The sequence below is a fragment of the Schistocerca piceifrons genome, chromosome 1 (assembly GCF_021461385.2).
Source record: "Schistocerca piceifrons isolate TAMUIC-IGC-003096 chromosome 1, iqSchPice1.1, whole genome shotgun sequence".
NCBI classification, from domain to species: domain Eukaryota; kingdom Metazoa; phylum Arthropoda; class Insecta; order Orthoptera; family Acrididae; genus Schistocerca; species Schistocerca piceifrons.
Genome location: NC_060138.1, coordinates 53,202,707 through 53,222,994, shown reverse-complemented (window position 1 = coordinate 53,222,994; position 20,288 = coordinate 53,202,707).

Sequence of the window (20,288 nt, the reverse complement as noted above, 5' to 3'; positions counted from 1 at the left end):
AGCCATTATGATTGGTAGCCGAAAGGCACGCGTTAAGCTCACACAGGCTGGCGTGAGGTCTGGAACAGTTAAGGGAATTTATAGTAGCAAAGAACGTAAGTAACTACTGGAATACTTAACTTTAATGCATAATTGGTGAACATCGGTCTGACGGTACATGCATCACAAGATAAATAGCAAATGATATTGGCGCCTTGCTAGGTCGTAGCAATTGACGTAGCTGAAGGCTATGCTAACTATCGTCTCGGCAAATGAGAGCGTAATTTGTCAGTGAACCATCGCTAGCAAAGTCGGTTGTACAACAGGGGCGAGTGCTAGGGAGTCTCTCTAGACTAGACCTGCCGTGTGGCGGCGCTCGGTCTGCAATCACTGATAGCGGCGACACGCGGGTCCGACGTATACTAGCGGACCGCGGCCGATTTAAAGGCTACCACCTAGCAAGTGTGGTGTCTGGCGGTGACACCACAGCACCCAACATCAGTGTTTCAGGAGCGATGGGTTGGTGAGGAAGGACAAATCAATACCTTGGCCTACCTGTTCTACAGAATTTAACGCTGAGAATTTTTGAGTTTTGATTCTGGGGACATGTAAAGACTGTGGTATAGCCAATGCCCACACCGTGGCGCCTGCAGCTGCGTGGCCGCGGTCTTTACGTCATACAGCCAACGGCCGGCACGCCCCGCTTATGCGCAGCTCTGCACAGCTGTACAGCGCATGCGCTGGCCTCACACACTGAGTGCCTCCGCATTGTCATGGCAACCTCGGCCGGCGTCCTCCCGAGAGACAGTTACGTGAGGTCGCGCCGCCAATCATAACAGGACACGACAAGCGGACTCGGGTACGGCGGGCATACTCCTCCGCCACTTGCCCTATATAGCCGCATACGCCGCCACGCCTGCTCCCTCCCCTCGCACCTGGTTTCCAGTACTTGGACAACATTGCACACACAGAACTCAATGCCCCTATCACTCCACAGGATCTCATTGCTACACTCCGCACAAAACGCCACACCGCTCCTGGTCACGCTCGTGTCACCTACCGTCACCTTCGTGCAGCTCCTGTCTCTTTCCTCTCCACTCTGGCCAGGCTCTACAATGTAGTCCTGTCCACCGGTTACTACCCCGACCTGTGGAAAACCTCCCGTATCCTGATGTTCCTTAAACCTGGCAAACCGCCGTCCGCCGTCTCCTCCTACCTTCCCATCAGCCTTCCCTCGGTCTTCAGCAAGGTCCTGGAATCCATCCTCACCCGACAGATCCACCAGCATCTCCGCCAACACCGCCTCTTTCCCGTTACCCAGTATGGCTTTCGACCGTGCTTCTCTTCCGACGACCTTCTTCTTCACTTCACTCATCTCTTTTCCGAACAGCTTAATTCCCGTCGCTCCGCAATCTTCCTCTCCCTGGACCTCGAACGTGCTTATGACCGCGTATGGCATTCCGGTCTCCTCTATAAGCTCCAAACCTTCGCCCTTCCCATTAACTACGTCCGTCTGATCGGTTCCTTTCTCTCCCACCGTCCTACCTACGTCACCATCCATAACACGGATTCCTACACCTTTTCCCCTCCGCCGGTGTGCCCCAAGGCTCCGTCCTCTCCCCCCTTCTGTACCTATTGTACACAGCAGACATGGTGCCGCCGTCGCCCCCCGTCCACCTTCTCCAGTTTGCCGATGACACCGCCTTCCTTGCCATTGCCCCCACCCTGCAGCGCTCCCAACACCTTCTCCAATCCCATCTTGACCTATTCACCACTAGGTGCAACTAGTGGTTGCTCAAGGTCAATCCCTCCAAAACCCAGACGATCATTGTAGGCAAAACCACCCCTTCCTTCCGCCTCCTTAATTTCTATCTCACCATCTATGGCCGTCCTATCGCCCTCACTCCCACCCTTAAGTACCATGGCGTCACCCTCGACCATCACCTCTCCTGGACTCCCCATCTCCTGACAATCAAAGCCAAGGCATGCCCCCGACTCTGTCTCCTCAAGCTCCTTTCCGGCCGTACGTGGGGTCTGAACCCCTCCACCATCCTCCACACCTATAAATCCCTCATCCGCCCTATTCTTTGATAGGCCCATCCGGCCTGGATCTCCGCCCCCCTACCTTTTATAAATCCCTCCAAATCCTTGAACGCCGTGCTCTCCACCTCGCCTATCGCATCCGTCTCCCCTCCCCCACGCGGATCCTGTATGATCTCATCCCCTTCCCCCACCTCCTCCTTTTTCTTGAAAGGATACGGATCCTGTACACCTCCCGCAAACTCGATCCTTCACATCTGCTTTTCTCACCCATCCTCTCCTACCCCCGACCGCTGCCGCGCCTGTGTTCCCACATCCAACCCAGTCTCCATCTCTCCACGCTCCTTACCCTCTCCCTAGGTGGCTTCTGCCAGCTCCCCCTCCCTGATGCTGTCCTCCTCCCCTCCGTCTACCCCTCCTATCAACTTTGATCCTCCCCCCCCCACTTCCTGTGTCCTTTCCCTTAGGCACCCTCCCTCCCTTCCTTTTCCCTTTCCCCCATCCCCTCCCTCCACCCCTCTTCCCCAAGGCTTCCCCTCCCCCTTCCTCCCTTCCCACTGTCTCCCCTGCCCTTGGCATCTGCCCTCCCCTCTCCCTCCCTCCCCGATTCCCTCTCTTTTGGCAGGTCCCCGGACTCGTACACGGTTAGTGAACATTCGTGCGCCGGAGATCAACGCCTCGTGTTCTGTGTGTGCCGTCGTTTTGTGCTCAAGTGGTTCAGTGTTATTCGTTTTGTGCACCTACGTTCACGTGTGACAATTCTCGTTTCTGTCTGTGTCCAAGTGTCTGAACAATTTTATCTTGGACTCTACGCCCGTGAACGGCACCTTATATTTTAAAAAGTGTGTTTTTTCTCTAAATGTCTTCATTTGTATATCTGTGTTTCTCTGCGTCCAAAGAGCGGCGTCGTATGCTGCTGCCTGCCTGCCTGTACTACAGGTTTCAAAATAACAATAAAGAAAAAAAAAACACGCCTGCCAGTCTCGCGTTAGGCTACCTACTTGCTATGTCGACGTCGCACCCCGGAACGACGCTACACTGTGCTACGACTGTTTACCATACCGGACTAGGACTCTGTAGCCCAGTCGCTGCTCTTGATCAAGCACAAAGTTGTGTTAGTATTGTGGAACTGTTGGCAATAAACAGACTGTGGAAATCACGCCAATCGTTATTTTGTGGTTTCTCCTATTACGGATACAACAAAGACCTTGCTATATGCAGCCCCCATTAATAATGTGGATATACTACGAGAATGCATGCTCAGTGCCTGTGACGCAATACAGCAACAACCAGGGGAGTTCCAAGAAATGGATGATTCCTGGGGACTAAATGTGGAGGGCTGCATTGAAATGGATGGCGGTCACATGAAAAGTGGCATACCGACATCATGATGATTGATAGCAGTGGTAGTAGGCCACAACTCCGAAGATATGAGGTTTACGACCATTGTTTACAGAACCTTTTTCTTCCCTTGTTGCATACTACACCCTTTGCAAATATCAGAACCTTTTCTCCGGACGCCCAGCGGATTAGTCACTTCAGCACTAATTCCATTCATCAGTAATAAATGGCGCAGTTCGCATGGAAAGCCTATAACCGGGAAATTACGACAGTTATACCTACATGCTTACTTCTCAAGCCACTGTGCAATGTACAGCGGAGGGTATCATTGATAGTCATTCATTTTCCAGTTGCACTCGCAAACTCTAAGGTCCCGTGTAGGTTTTAAACACGGATTACCTACTTTTTAATTTCTTTATTTTGGCTTTGCGTTACAAGACTGGCTCTGAGCACTATGGGACAACTGCTGAGGTCATCAGTCGCCTAGAACTTAACACTACTTAAACCTATCTAACCTAAGGACATCACACATATCCATGCCCGAGGCCGGATTCTAACCTGCGAGCGGTTGCGCGGTTGCAGACTGTAGCGCCTAGAACCGCTCGGCCACTCCGGCCGGCTTCGTTACAAGGACCATGCAGCCAACAAATGTATAAAGTGCCAAAGAAACATAATCGCAAAAAAGCAGAATAGCACAAAATTACCCAGTTAGCATGCAAAAGCGCTCTTAAAGTGAATTAAAATGGCAACTAGACAAATACCAGACTGCCAGCAGCAATGATGACAATGACAATGGAGCAGAATTACAAACAGCACTATACAGAAACATTACGGCAAACATGCATATGCTATTATAGTAAGAGACAAAGCATGATAGGGCAAACACCGTACATCATACAATAAGTACAACAATCGCCGAAGAAAAACATTGCAAGTAACATCATGTAACAACGTGACAAGCGTAGTATACAGACAATCGTTCTTAAAATGAAAGAAAAAACCGAAAATGACAAACGCAATACAACCAACGGTGTATATAATGTTGCCAATAGACAAATAAACTGCAACTCTGCCAGTTGCATCAACTCCAACACCTATTTTTAATGCTGAAGACCGTACACAGAGACGTGAAGTGTAATGTTCACGATGATTAACACAATTCATGGTATTAGCGGCTGTAAGAACTGTGGAACAAGCTTGTCACGGTTGAAGGTAAGTTCTGCATCGAGATCTGGTGTATCTGTTACTATGTGCAAATTGGTATAACATCGCTTACATAAAAATCTGAAGGCAAGGACAGTTAAATTGAAAGGACGTTTAAGTATAACTCCATGCAATTATCTTCAAAAGTAGATAAACCGTGACAGCACGTGTGGCATTAATATTCAAAAAATGTGTCATGCAGAAATCCCTCGTGAGAGGAACTCTAAGAAAGTAAAGTTTATAAACTTCGCAAACCATTCACCGAAATCCGTTGGTAGGTGTCTGATGAAATTAAAAGTGCTATAATGCTCGTGAATTAACTGAAAACAAGTTCTGTTGCAACCATCGTAATCTACTCTCCTTACAAAGGCACAAAGATCTGACCTGCACTGGAAAGTTTGCTTCTAACTCATGAAAGTTTCAGTGACTTCTGGAGCTTTAAACTTCACGATCCTAACTAAGGGAATCTCTGTGACTCATTTACCACCGCGTAATGCACATGTGCTCAGGTAAGTGTACCAACACATGGAATCTTATCGCAGCGTATGACTGCAAGCCGACAACCACTCCCAAGGTCTCGCCAGCCCACAAAGGGCCTCTTCAAACAGGCCGACCCAAAATTCAGTACCGGGTGGGCTGTGACCCGATTCGTCGGCCCATTTGGAATGAAAAGAATACTTCCGTAACGCCTCACAGACTGACCAAAAAAACTACGTTGTTAGCAGTCGATAGCTAGGTACGGAATTTCACTTTTGAAGTAGATATGCGTTAACGGATAGGCGGATTAACTGAATAGTAAAAAAGTTAATTAAGTAGTGAAAGTTGAGAATGCAACCACCACATTTCAAAATGGAGCGAAGGAAAAGTAACCGCCCATATGCCTAAGTGTGAGACTGATGGCCATACGTGCGAAGAATGTTAAAGGCAAGAGAGTCTTTATGCCAGGATAGAATCTTTGAGCTTAATTGAAGTTCCACGGTGGGCACAGGTTTTACTGAAACTGTCACTTGTGGTGTTACTATTGATGTATCTCGATCGATACGAACACAAATGAAACCTACGTGATGTGCGACAACGGGCATTTAAGCTTCTCTCGCCTAAGAAAGGAGTTATACAGTTTCTAGCTTTTAACTCGGTCGGACGCGAGGATCATTTAACTGGAGTCTACACATATGGATCGGTATCGAGCATTGATTCAGAGGAAGTATTCGATAGAAAGCCAAGTATTGTACTGAAGTTTTCGGTTGCATGTTGGAAGAATGATGGAGAGTAGTTGTCAATTAGGGAATGCCATTAAACATTAACGTATTTTGTGTTTGTCGGATGATTCCTGGCGTGAGAGTGCAGTCTTTGTTACATTTATGTGTTAGTATATTTGGATCAGTTTTATAATTTCTGTCTTCTGGTCCTAACTTTTCTGATGGTGTTGTGTAGGTTTTGTTTTACAAAGCTGTTGTATCCGCTCTGTTGTACTGTGCTGGGGATCCGGTTTAGCTGTATTCTCTGTCATTTCATGCTGTATGTTTGATGGCTGCTATTTTTTTGAGAATGTGTGTTGTGTGATTTCTTGTCTATTATAATGTCAACAGGTGTTTCGACTCTGAAATTCCTGAAGCTCTGTCTGTGGTTTGACTTTGTGATTTCTGTGTCAAGGTAGTGTATCGTTTTTTCTGTTTCTGTTTCCGTAGCGAATTGAAAGACGCTGTGTACGTTACATATCCGCATCTTTAAACTGTGTATGTGGTCTTGTGGTTCGACTGTGAATCAGCATGGCGTCACCTACCTAAAGTGAGCCCCAAAAACCTTTCATGTTTTATTTTCTCTACTATTTCTACAAATATTCCTTTTTCCGTGTGATTTTTGAACATTTTTAACAGTAGATATGAGATTCCTGTTCCCATTGATAGACCTTCCATCGAGAGTGGAACGAACTGTTAAATTGAACATAGTTTGCTCAGACATTCATGTTATTATTAGAATAAGTTCTTCTGTGTGCTATTTGGAATTCATTTAATGATGGTGGTAGTTTCATGGAGAGGGGTTCAAGTGTACTGGTCTTTGAAATAAAATAAAATCTGCTCTACAGTTAGTGGGAAGTGTGTGCCTTTCATTCGTTAGATTAATTCTAAGGAGTTACACATAATTTGCAGCAGCTAGTTTTTCGAAACTAAGCGAATAAGGATTGTAGTCCCCTCTATAAAGTTCAACTTTCTTTGGTTTGTAACAGATGGGCTGCCTCTAAAAGGGTCTAAAAATAAAAATCAACGGAAGTAAGCGTATCAATCCACCACCACAAAAAGACATGAGTGCGGCGATGGATTACACATATCAAATCTTTAATAACGTTCTGCTGGCCCAGGCGCCACTAAACTCCAAAGAACACGCAGATACCCAGGTTTCGTTTGCTCTCTAGTAAAACGTTAATTTCATATACAAATTAGAAACTTTTAATTCCAAATTATTGCTGAGGACGGAAGAAGGGCGGCGAGTGGGGAAACATTAATTTTATTAATGGTTTGTGGAAAAATTAGTTACATATCGTCGTCAAATAATTTCGGAATATCTACCTTGCTTCTTGCCCCAAGAAATGCAGTGTGTTGCTGACTTCGTGAAAGTGGTCATGAACATAAAAATCATACAATAGGCGGCATCAACCAGCCACATGCCGTTCTCACTTAACAAAGAAGACTAATTGAACTATGTTTCCGCCAGTCTTCGCATTGTGTCTAGTTTGGATTGACGCGGCAATTATTTAGCCATTCTAGGTCTACTGATGTTTAATTTTACGAGCCGTAGTGCCTGTATGGCTTTTTTACACTATTTATTCTGTTTAGCGCTCAACAGTTCCTCGTTTCCTTTATACAGTGAACTGAAATGGAATTATTCTGATTTTCCTCTCTCAGTCATTGAGGGCAGTGTACAACTTTAACTTTTTATTAATGGGCGTGGGAGGGGGGGGGGGGGGGGAGGAATCGAGATAACTGGTTAATCTATATTTAATCGTGTGGTTTTATTTGGACTTTACCGGTGTCCAGATTGTCGGAGCATTATTAACAGAAGTCAGACGAGCGTTTCAAGGCCCCTGTACTATTTTTATACTCGAATTGGATGAGGTTCTTTGTTTTAGGTCTGCGATGAAAATAACTGATAGCCCGTAATAAAACAGTCAATATTTGTAAGATTCTTCCTGAATTTCTAGTTCAATACCGTTTTCATGTTGATAAGTAAGAATGTTATCTTCCACAGGTACACATAACTTCAGTTAGGCCTAAACTCGAAAGTAGTGAAAATTTCCTAACAAACTGTATCGGCCAGCAAACAACGCTAATAACATTTTTCTAATGTAGAACACTGAACATTATCGTCTACTCCCTTACAATGATGGTTCGTGAAGTGCTTGAAAAATTAATATAATGTTAGTTGATGAAAGTTAATTTCATGTACCCGCCATTCCTTGAATCATACATCTAGTAACAGATGCTACCCCACATCGCAGACAAAATTCAGTGAGTTATTCTTGGAACACAGTGACTGAACAGCGCAACACTTTGGTATACACTACGTAAATAGGCTGTTTCACAGTTTACTCACTTATACATTAAATTCACTTTCAAATGTTGCACGTCCAGAATCGAAAGTAAGTTATTCATTTACCTGTAGAAAACGCTGTAACTTGATATGGATATTCTTGAAAAACATTAAAATACGAAATAAAGCCAACTACAGCCATACCCTAGCATCTGTTTCCGGTACATATTCCTCAAATGTGTGTAGGTGAGTACTGCTCACAATAGCTACGTTAAAACAGAAACTCTAAGAAAATAAACGCCTTATATTCTTTTACATTGCTCACGGTATAATGTTTCGCCTTTATGAGCTCACGCGGTAGGCAAAACGACGTAGCGTTAGTGATGGCGCGAATTTCCCCGGTGCCATACAGATACCATGCAACTGCAAACACTATTATATGAGAATGATGTGATGTCCCGCTCATCCTTGCCATGGAAAGCTCTCTGATTGGCCCATTTTCAAGAAATAAAATGGGAAAGGGGAAAGCTACATAGCTTATGAAGCAGTCGAGAAATATGATTGGGTGCACTCATATGGCAATAAAACACCGAACTGTTTATGGTAAAGCTAAATATGTGTAACAAATATGGCATAGAAGCTCTTTGATTGGCCTATTCTGAAAACTCAAGGAGGAAAATGGGGGGTGGGGGTGGAGATGGTATAGGAAGGGGGCAGGGGAAAGTGAGAAAAGGGATTCAGGGAGGAAGGAAGGGGCGGGAGAAGTCGACGGGATGGTGGAGAGTTAAAGGTCAAATGTCATTATGACTCCTAGCTGAGCTCTTGTCATGAGGCAGGGTGCCTGTTGTTCTCCACCCATGGCAGAGAATGCCAGTTTCTCTGCTACAGGCAATTGAATCTGTTGTGGATTGGCAAGACAGCCAACCCACTATGAGAGGAAGCCGAAAGGCACGCGTTTTAGCTCACACAGGCTGGCGTGAGGTCTGGAACAGGTCAAGGAAATGAGACTAACAAAAAACGCACGTAGCTGCTGGAATACTTAACTTTAATCCATAATTGGAGAACATCGCTCTTGACGGTACATGTTTTACAGCATCAATAGTAACTGGTAATGGCGCCTTGCTAGGTCATAGCAAATGACGTAGCTGAAGGCTATGCTAACTATCGTCTCGGCAAATGAGAGCGTATTTTGTCAGTGAACCATCGCTAGCAAAGTCGGCTGTACAACTGGGGCGAGTGCTAGGAAGTCTCTCTAGACCTGCCGTGTGGCGGCGCTCGGTCTGCAATCACTGATAGTGGCGACACGCGGGTCCGACGTATACTAACGGACCGCGGCCGATTTAAAGGCTACCACCTAGCAAGTGTGGTGTCTGGCGGTGATACCACAGAATCTAGGTCCTTAATGAACTTTATCTACCCGAATATCATATAATATTACTGATGATGCAATCCACTATCGGCAGGGAGAAGAATAATTTTTAACAAAGAGAGCAAGCGAGGAGCACTTGGAATATCAGCAGTGCCCCCCCCCCCCCCCCTCCCAGAGATCCGAGTTGCAGATTATTTCAGAATTTCTCGTTGTAGGAGACAATAGTCGTGAGCATTGTCTACAGAAATGTGTAGCTTATAAGGAGTTACTCGACTACTGCTGACCTTATTCCTTTTAACTTCCTACGTGCAGCCATTGTGCTAGCGTGATTGCTAGCCTCTCTCTCTTTAGTGCTCTTCTGTGCGGCAGTACGCCATTCCCCTCTTCTTTCAGCCGTCCTCTTCATTCCCGCGTACGTTGAGGACCCCACATCATGATAGTGCTGCGTGTATAACATCTTTGGTCGTCTTTGGCGATTTCTTCCGTCAATAGCTCCTTCTGCTAGTAACACTTTGTAAACCAGGAATGTTTCTCTGATGCGCTCTTTTACAACCACCTTCCGCAGTACACGACAGACACCGTCTGTAGGTTCGTGAGGACTGTCTGGTCTTCTTCTAGCTGTGTTTGTTCCTTCGCCCTTACACTGCACAGTCAATCAGTATCAATCGACTTGTGTACCGGTAGCTTTGGAAAGGTCGAAATATCCCGCACTGATTTCTTACTCAGGTGACTTCTAATGAGTAATCAACATTCGAAGTCATTCACTTCCCCTCACGGATCAATTCAGCTGTTAGCACTTCTGTGCTGGCAACACAATACACCCCGCCGTCTTTTATAACGGCGGGTCTGCCTGTCGCGACTTATAGTGGGCAATTTCGCACTACACGGTAGTGTTCAGATACATTTGTTCAGATAGTGCTATGCGATTGGAAGTATGCGCACACGTATTGACGGATATTGGCAAGGCTTGTATTCATTGTATCCTTTGTGACAGTCTGAAGTCTGTAGGGACGCTTTCAGTGAGGAGTCTGAATGCCTGCGGAGGAGTGTCATCGCATTTTTTTCTCAAGAGCCGAAACTATGTTGGACACTGAGGTGAGGAAACATGTAGATGTTCCAACTCATCGCAAATTTGTCCCACTGGGTTCTGTTCGGGACACAGGGCACGCCAATCTATTTAAGAAAACACTGCCTCACAAATTTCGCTTTATGACTGGTGGCACTCATGTTGATACGTACAATGATCATATCAGAAGTGTTCCTCTACTATTGGCAGTAAACAATACTGTAAAATGGTAGAAGACGTTCTCAACTCAGTTTCTCCTTAAGATCACTAAGAGAACAACATCCTAACCACAAAAAACACTTCCATACCGAATTACCACATCCTCCTTCCTTCACTGAAGGCACTACATTCGAGGCAGGTACCGTTCTCCAGACATTCGTCACACGCAAACCATTCATCTGCTTTTCAAATGTTACAGCGTGATTCAGTAGACCGAGTCACTCGTTTCCAATCATTTAATGTCCAGTGCCGTCGCTCTCTACATCACCTCAGTCATTGCTTCGCACTGAATGCAGTAATGCGTGGCTTTTTCAAGAGCTATTCAACCGTTGTACTCCATTATTTCTAACTCTCTAGACAGAACTGTTGTGCTAGCTGGATGTCCCGAGTCATTCTTTCCGCTAATTTCTTTCGATTTTTAATGGCCACCCTAAGAATGCTAGAAGGTCCCTGTTCGTTATACATGAGGTGTGTATTGTCTTTGTTTTAAGATTTATTTTCCATTCTGAAGAATCCTCCTCAGTGACTGCCACCTAGGGGTTGTGAAGAGGCTTGTGAACTCAGCTATGATCCAGGGAGCTGTGCTGGTGTGCACTTTCGGTTCCTGGTAGGGACCCATAGCCACACGAAGAGCAATCAACAGCGCGCGAGAATGAGGGGTGCGGAAACGGTGTTACGCGTAGGAAGGTTGACGACCCTGGAGTGATGGGTGCATGACCACAGTAACGCCACGCTTTAAGAGAAACAATCCTGACAGAAAACCTCGTTTAGTATGATATATAGGAATTGCGTCCCCAACACGCAACTTATCCTATGTCGCACATATAAGCAGCTGCGGGAGAGGTTACTACTGAGAACCCTCAGGGACAAGCCTCGGATGAAATGACTTAAATACTGTGTCAACAGAGTATGATAAAGTAAAAGAGGTTTGGGTGTCAAAGATAGAATAGTAACATGGTATATAAGAAATGTAGCGAGCAAAATCGAATTTTTATTGAAGATGATCACAGAAAAGAAAGTAGATATTGCTTTAATAACAGAGAAAGGGCCCTTAAGATTTAGGGTAATACACGATGATTCACAATTGGGCCCCACAGGAAAAAAGAGCTTCAGCAGTTGTAGCAATTTTCATAAACGACGGAATGTATATGTGCGTTTCGATATCTCGTGACTTTTATCCCTCATTCTATACAAACTATTTGTAACTTCAATGTAAACAATATTTACGGCTTTCAGGAAGCCTAGAGAGTATTCCCAGGAAAATAATAATAAATTATCAGAAAACAGAAACAGTAAACTCTTTCAAATTCTTAAGAAATGCTATCTTATTCATCTCTGGACGTACAAAATAACTTAGATCTAAAATGATAAAGAAACTCTATTTAAGTTCTACAAAACGATGTGAGTACCCAACATGACATACAGAAGTGAGTAGTCCACTCTCACAAACACGGAATAAAAACATCGGAACACACGGCCTGGCGGGCACTGTCTAAAAATGTGAAGCAGACAGGGAAGCACAGGTCACTGTCGTGCTGTGCAGAACTCATATGTTGCAATTACAAAAGCGCATAGTGACCTTTGTGTAGGGGCCGAGGCGGGCTGAGCAAAGTTGTAATTATCAAAGCGGACACCGCTTGTCCTCTCCAGAGGAACTACGTCAGAGGTGTGGGGAAAAGATGTATAAATAAGCGAGCGCAAAGGCGAAGACCAAGCAGTCGTGTAGCCATTTTGTCTGCGTCCAGAGTCGGAGAGAATGACGATAGTTTAAGTTGCAGGCCGACCACGACGACTTTCTTGTGATGGATATCGGCGGCAAACAAGCCCTCTGAAACTACCTCCGACCACCGCTGCCCGGTCCCGTCATCGCTATGGTGAGGCACGCCGCACCTTGGAGTTGCACCGTCGCGACAAGCGACGCCTTCCGACGGATTGCAAGTTTCCGTGCGCAGGGGTGCGGCCGGGTCGTGAACTCGCAGCCTCCCGGGCGCAGATCTGCTTGCGGCCAGTTATGAGCGGCCCTGGGAGGACTGCCTGAGCTGCTAAGACCCAGTACAACGACCGCGGTCTGCTGCATCCGTAAGGCGCTGTACATGGTGTCAAGGACTAGAGCTTGACGGAGCAGTCAGCCGTGTTTTGGGCCACAAGTGCAGCTAACGTACGCGGCTTCCACTTAGCCGTGGCGCGAAAAAGATCGCTACGTCCGCAAGGCTGGGAATCCGGTCGCCGATCCTGCACATTCCGACATTCGCGTTGGTGCTGATTCATGCATGCTGCTCGGCGTCATAGCCGAGTTTAGCGCAGGGCCTGCTGTGTACCTTCGATGTAATAAAGACTGTCACGCACTTGCCTATGTTTCTCTACGCGCTTAAGCCTGAGTCATCCTTCTCTCCAAAATCAAATCTCTCTGTTGTTCTAGCATATTACAACCCCTGAGATCGAGGCGTTGTAACTGTTTACAGTTGAAGTGAAACGTAATTATGCTTCATCTTACACATGTAATATACAAACTTACTCATACTTCTAGCAATTTCATGTCACCTTGTTTATGGCCCTCAGCAAATATTAAGTATATTTTGCTCTTCCGTTTTGAAAGATTAATTATGATGTGTTGGTAAATGTGCCAACACCTTGTAGATAGAGGCGGCCTAAATGCACGCAATCTAACGCAGACGGGCGTGAATTCTGGAACAGGATAAGTAGTGAATTCTAATAAGAAAAGTATGCAGCTCCTCGAATACTTATCTTTTATTCTTTGTTGTGGTACATCGCTGTTGATAATACAAATAAGACTCTCTTCAGATACGGTTAATGGCGCCTTGCTAGGTCGTAGCCATGGACTTAGCTGAAGGCTATTCTAACAGTCTCTCGGCAAATGAGAGAAAGGCTTCGTCAGTGCAGTCGCTAGCAAAGTCGTCGTACAACTGGGGCGAGTGCTCGTCCGTATCTCGAGACCTGCCTTGTGGTGGCGCTCGGTCTGCGATCACACAGTGGCGACACGCGGGTCCGACATGTACTAAATGGACCGCGGCCGATTTAAGCTACCACCTAGCAAGTGTGGTGTCTGGCGGTGACACCACATTCCTCCCCCGCAAATCGGCGAACGGTCGTGTTATAAGGCTTCCGCCCGCCGTGGGGAGGACCCCATGTTGACGTATGCGATGAAGTGGGGAGCCTAACAACAGGCGAGGCTGTGCCACCCGCACCCGGCCATTCGGTCCGAGGGGAGCTAGGAAACGCCTGAAAACCTAGTCCAGGATGCACGTCAACATGCGGTGTATGCGCCCGTAGAGAGACAGGAGGGGCCGAAGGGTCGACCTCCATTGCGTCGGGGTACCCGACGCGCGAAGACGCCATGTGGTCCGGAGCGGGCAAGAGGTCCATGGTGGAGGACAGCTGGTCACGGGCAGCGATCGGCGGCGCGGGACCCAGGGACGCGCTTGGCGGCTGCAGCGAAGCGTCAAATGCGGGCGGCGCCGGCGGGAGAACAGGCGGCGGCGGCGGCGGCGGCGGCGGCGGCGGCTGCGGCGGCGCGTCGCCATGGGGCAAAATGGAAGGCATCGTCGGTAACACCTGGGGATGAGGCGAGCCAGTAGATGGGTCCCCAGGGCGCTGACCGGACGGCACCGTCGCTGAAAGCAGACGGGGAGCGGCAGAACCCGTGCGACCACAGAGGCGCAGCTGATTGAGATGCCGACGCACCTCACCAGAGGCCCCCAAAACCAAATACATCGCGCGGCCTGCGAGCCAACGCCGTGAACCTCGATAGTTGCGATAAAATACAACGTCGCCTGGAGCAAAAGCAGAAGTCTGCCGCTGCACAGGAACCTGATGCGGCGGGTGCAGCAAAGACATCAAGGTTCGATGAGGACGACCATGGAGCAACTCAGCCGGCGAGCGACCATCTCGGGGCTGAGAGCGATACGAGGACAAAATGAGCAACAAGGTGTCCTCCCGAGAATGCGACTCTTTCAACTTCAACATCTGGGACTTGAAAGTCCGGACCAATCGTTCAGCGGCACCGTTTGAGGCGAAAATGGCGCGGATGTCAGATATTCAATACCACTGGCGTGGCAGAATGACTGAAATTCTGCGGACATGAATTGTGGGCCATAATCGGAAACAACAGTCTGCGGAAGACCTTCAATGCAAAAGATAGCAGACAACGCTTGGATGGTGGCAGAGGACGTCGTGGAAGACATCCGGACAACAAAAGGAAAATTACTGAAGGCATCTACCAGAACCTACCATCGAGCATTCCAGAATGGACAAGCAAAATCGATGTGCACGCGTTGCCAAGGGGAAGTGGCTTTTGGCCATGCAAAGACTTTCCGCGGCGGTGCGGATTGTTGTTCGGCACACGCCATGCAAGAAGAACACATATTCGTAATCGCAGTATCGATTCCGAACCAAGTTCAGTGCTGACGAGCAAGTTGTTTCCTTCGCACTATACCCCAATGTCCTTGGTGAAGAAGCCGTAATACAGTGGACTGTAACGAACGTGGGATCACGACTCTGGACTGATCATTATCAGAACGCAATAACAAAACACGACGTCGTACAAAAAGTCTCTCCTTATGAGCAAAAAATCGGCGAACCAACGGATCCTCTATCCGAGACTTTGACAAAGGCCATTGCGTAGCAACAAAACGCAAAACGGTAGCAAGGACAGGGTCAGCAGCTGTGGCTGTAGCTACACGACGAAAATCAATCGGAAGCGATTCGACCACTTCATCTGTTTCCGAATCAATGAACACGCAAGCAAGTTCGGAAGAATCGAATGCTCTATCCTCAGCAACAGGCAAACAGGACAACGCATCGGCGTTTCCGTGCTTAGCAGTGGACCGATACAAGACATCGTAGCGGTACTGCGAGAGGAAAATAGACCAGCGAATGAATTTCTGCGCTGTACGCGGAGGTACAGGCTTGTGCGGATGAAAAAGCGATGTCAAAGGTTTGTGGTCTGTGATGATGGTAAAGTGACGACCATACAAGAAATCATGAAACTTAGTAACACCAAACACGAGAGCCAAAGCTTCTTTCCCTATCTGTGAGCAATTTCTTTGCGCAGACGAGAGCAATTTGGACGCAAAGGCAATAGGGCGATCATGCGAGCCAACTTTGTGTGCAAGCACAGCACCGATCCCGAAATCCGATGCATCTACCAACAATAAAAGGGGTTTCTGGGGATCGAATGGCGTAAGACAAGTATTTGAAAGCAAGGCCGATTTCAACCGGCGAACAGCGCGTTCGCATTCCGTCGTCCAGAGAAACGGAACACCTGTACGGCGTAAGCGATGAAGCGGAGCTGAAAGGGAAGAGGCATTGCGCACATTCACTCACACCTTGTGATTCTAAATCGTGTAATGTTCTTGTGACCTCATCACGCAATGCGTGAGGAACATTGCGCGCTCGGAAAAATGTCGGTTGCGCGTTTACTTTCAGTTCCAAATGTGCTCCATAGTTCTCAGCGCAACCAAGGCCCGGTGCAAAAATGTCTGCAAATTCTTCACACAGACGAGAAACACTGTTTGAAGGCACAGTCTGATTCACTGATAGGACCTGATTTACTATAGACATGTTAAACAACTGAAATAAATCTAAACCAAACAAGTTCACTGCAGTAGAAGAACGAAGAACGTAAAATGACACAAGTTTTGTTTGTCCCTTGTATGTTGCAAGAAGGCTGCACTGTCCTAACACAGTAATTTTCTGTCCGGGATATGTAGTAAGCTTAACAGTTGCGGCACGCAACGGAGGTTTGCCCAGTTGTTTGTACGTGTCGTGATTGAGCAATGAAACTGCAGCTCCTGTATCGAGCTGGAATGGTATGACCTTGCCGTTAAAGTCCAAATCTACAGAAAGTTTATTGACCTGCTGACGACAAGAGCGAGTGTCTCGTGCAATTTGAACAGACACTGGTACAGAATCACTTGCTAATTGACGTGATTTCCGGCGACGTCGACGCACAATATTTGTGGGACGAACACAGGCACTGTTAGAGAAAGTGGCACTGGGCGGAGTGGAAGTAACTACATGAATGTCCATGGGCGAAGGTCCACGAGCCTGAGTACTCTTGGTTCGATTCCGGCGCGAAGCAAAGGGCCTGGAATGATTGTGATTGTCCGATCTAAGCTTTTTCTGGCAAACACTTTGAACACGTCCTTTCTTATTACAGAAAAAGCAAATAGCTTGGCGTGACGGGCAATGTTCACGCGAATGTCTAGTTGCACACCGCGGGCATGATTTCAGCACTGCATTTGCTCGCTTTCGCGGGACACGTGGTTGTGTGGACGTGCGAGAAGGCTGTTTACAGTTCCTTGCAGCGTGCCCGGCGGGCCGGTTAATGCGACACACGGCTGGCGAAATTGCAAAAGATCCCTGAGCACAGTCAAGTGTGTCTAGCCTATCCAATATGTCTATCACTTGTTGAAGGGAGGGATTAACTAGTTTCAAAATTTGCTCCCTTATGCGAACATCAGAAACGTTCTGTGCTATTGCATCACGCACCATAGTATCTGAATAAGGAAGGCCACAGTCACATTCAAACGCACAATCCCTAGTAAGGCCTTGCAATGTTGCAACCAACTCCCTATTAGTTTGACCGGCCGTACGTTTCGTACGAAAGAAAGTATACCTCTTTGCAACTACATTAACTGTTTCTTTGAAATAGGCGTCCAATGCCGACAAAATTTCTTCGTAGGACAGTGTGGCTACGTCGCGTCGGGGAAACAATTTCACTATCACACGGTACGTTTGCACCCCTACACACGACAATAAATGAGGCTGCCGCTCGTTGCCTTGAATTCTGTAGGCGGCGAGATGAAATCCCAACTGGCGGGACCACTCGGTCCACGATTCCACGTCTGGGTCGTAGGGCCTAAAAGGCGGTGCAACTGCATGTTGTGGCTGCGGTAGCGGTGAAGCGGCGGCGGCCGCATCGGTTTGAAGGGCACGTTGACCCTGGACGAGCTGTCCAAGGGCATCCAAGAACGCCTGCGTCTGCTGATTCTGCAAGCGATAAAATTCGGACAGTACATCTGGAGAATGTGGCGAAGCCATGACACAAGTAAATGTAAGCAATTAGAAAGAACAAGACCCTTTCCGTTGCCTCGTCGCCAATGATGTGTTGGTAAATGTGCCAACACCTTGTAGATAGAGGCGGCCTAAATGCACGCTATCTAACGCAGACGGGCGTGAATTCTGGAACAGGATAAGTAGTGAATTCTAATAAGAAAAGTATGCAGCTCCTCGAATACTTAACTTTTATTCTTTGTTGTGGTACATCGCTGTTGATAATACAAATAAGACTCTCTTCAGATACGGTTAATGGCGCCTTGCTAGGTCGTAGCCATGGACTTAGCTGAAGGCTATTCTAACAGTCTCTCGGCAAATGAGAGAAAGGCTTCGTCAGTGTAGTCGCTAGCAAATTCGTCGTACAACTGGGGCGAGTGCTCGTCCGTATCTCGAGACCTGCCTTGTGGTGGCGCTCGGTCTGCGATCTCACAGTGGCGACGCGCGGGTCCGACATGTACTAAATGGACCGCGGCCGATTTAAGCTACCACCTAGCATGTGTGGTGTCTGGCGGTGACACCACAAATTACAGCGAAGAAATTGTTATTAGCGCCTTCTGGCAGAACTTATCGTCTGGTAAAGCTTGACGTATGGTATCAGATAGTGTTCCGCCTGCCGCAGCACAGGCACTCCTTTGTTTACCGAGGCTTCTATCACCAGCTACACACGATGTCTATGTTGACTTATGGAGGTTAGGTACTACTAATTTCTAGTGTGGAACAGGCATCTCGTTCTATGCAGTCCTCAAAAGCCTCTGACGTTGCTTTAGAATAATGTAACGTGGCGAAGGATGATCACAGTGTCCACATACGTAAACTGTCTGATACTGTCAGTCTTCGTTACATATGGTTGCGGTATCTTTTATTCAGGTTAAGATATGTAGTCTCAGTTTATATTTCCTTGTTATGTATTCCTGTCACGATTTAAATTTTCATGATTATTCTACTGGATTCTCTAAGAAACGATCCTGCATGCACAAATAATGACGACGTGTCCCGCTGTTTGGAGGGAGTACACTAATCAATGTGCGCGGGGCGGTCGGTAAGTAATACAACGCATATACTTTGTCGGCCAATTTCGGTCGAAAAAACGTACAGTTTTTTGGGGGACATCTCTGAATGCTCAGAATTCAGCCCCTACAGTTTCATGATGATTAGATGGGTTTCAGCGGTAGCCACAAAAATGGCGTCGGCAGTGGAGGTGTGTTCCAAGCACAGAGCTGTCACTGAGCTTTTCTTGCTGCAAAGCCAGAGCATTGCAGATATTCATACGGTCTTGCAGAATGTCGACGGAGACTTTTCAGTCAAAAAGAGCGCGGTGACTCGTGCGATCCAGCCTCCCTCCCGCCGGCCAGACGCACACAGCTCTGACTCCTACGGTGTTGCGACTTGAGGTCAGTCTCGTTGCAGGTGATCGAGAGATAACAGTGAAACTCGTCGCTATATAAATGGGCTAAAGCTCTGAACGGGTTATTTTCTGTTTGACGTCGTCCCTAATGGTACAACGATCAACTCGAACGGGTATGGTGCTACCCTCAGAAAATTGAAGAAACAGCTTTAGCGTGTTTGCCGTCACAAAGATGCTAACGAACTTCTCCTTCTCTGTGACAAAGCAAGGCCTCAACGGGGTAATTTATCTGACGTCCAAAACGGCATGGTCATTGGCTTTCGGGCCGAGAAAGGAAGCATTTCCGAAACGGATAAGTTTGTGAACTGTTCGTGTGCCGCTAAATGATGCTATCGAAAACTGTCGCCAAGGAACTGTGGTGCACCACAGTCTATTGATGACACGGGAGAAAGAACGGCTGTACGGACGAACAGAGATACAACTGTTGAGCAACTAATCGCCCAGATAAAACGAGATGATATCAATAGTGTCTCCTCGACAAGAGGTCAGTGAACGTTGCTGCTTACTGGATTGTTCTTCCTTATCCACCCTATAGCCCGGAACTCGCACCTGTCGACTCCTCCATCTGTTTGACCAAATAAACGAAGCACTCCGCGCGAAGCAGTACGTGGATAATGTGATGGTTATTGAGGCAGCAAGACGTGGGCTCAGACGTCGATCAGTAGAACGGTACCATGCAAGTACACAACATCTCCAGATCAGAATAAGGTGGCGTAAAGCTGTCGCAACGAACGGAGATGATGTTGAAAATAATGTTTCCTAGTCACAAAAAAATGGTTCAAATGGCTCTGAGCACTATGGGACTTAACAGCTGAGGTCATCAGCCCCTAGAACTCAGAACCACTTAAACCTAACTAACGTAAGGACATCACACAAGTCAATGCCCGAGTCAGGATTCGAACCTGCGACCGTAGCGGTCGCGCGGTTCCAGACTGAAGCGCCTAGTCACAAGAATGGGGAATCATATAGTGTACTGGATGGCTGAATAAAAATCAATTTGCTTTCAGAAAAAAGGGGTTGCGTTACTAATTGAACGGCTGTCGTATTTTTTATGGTATGTA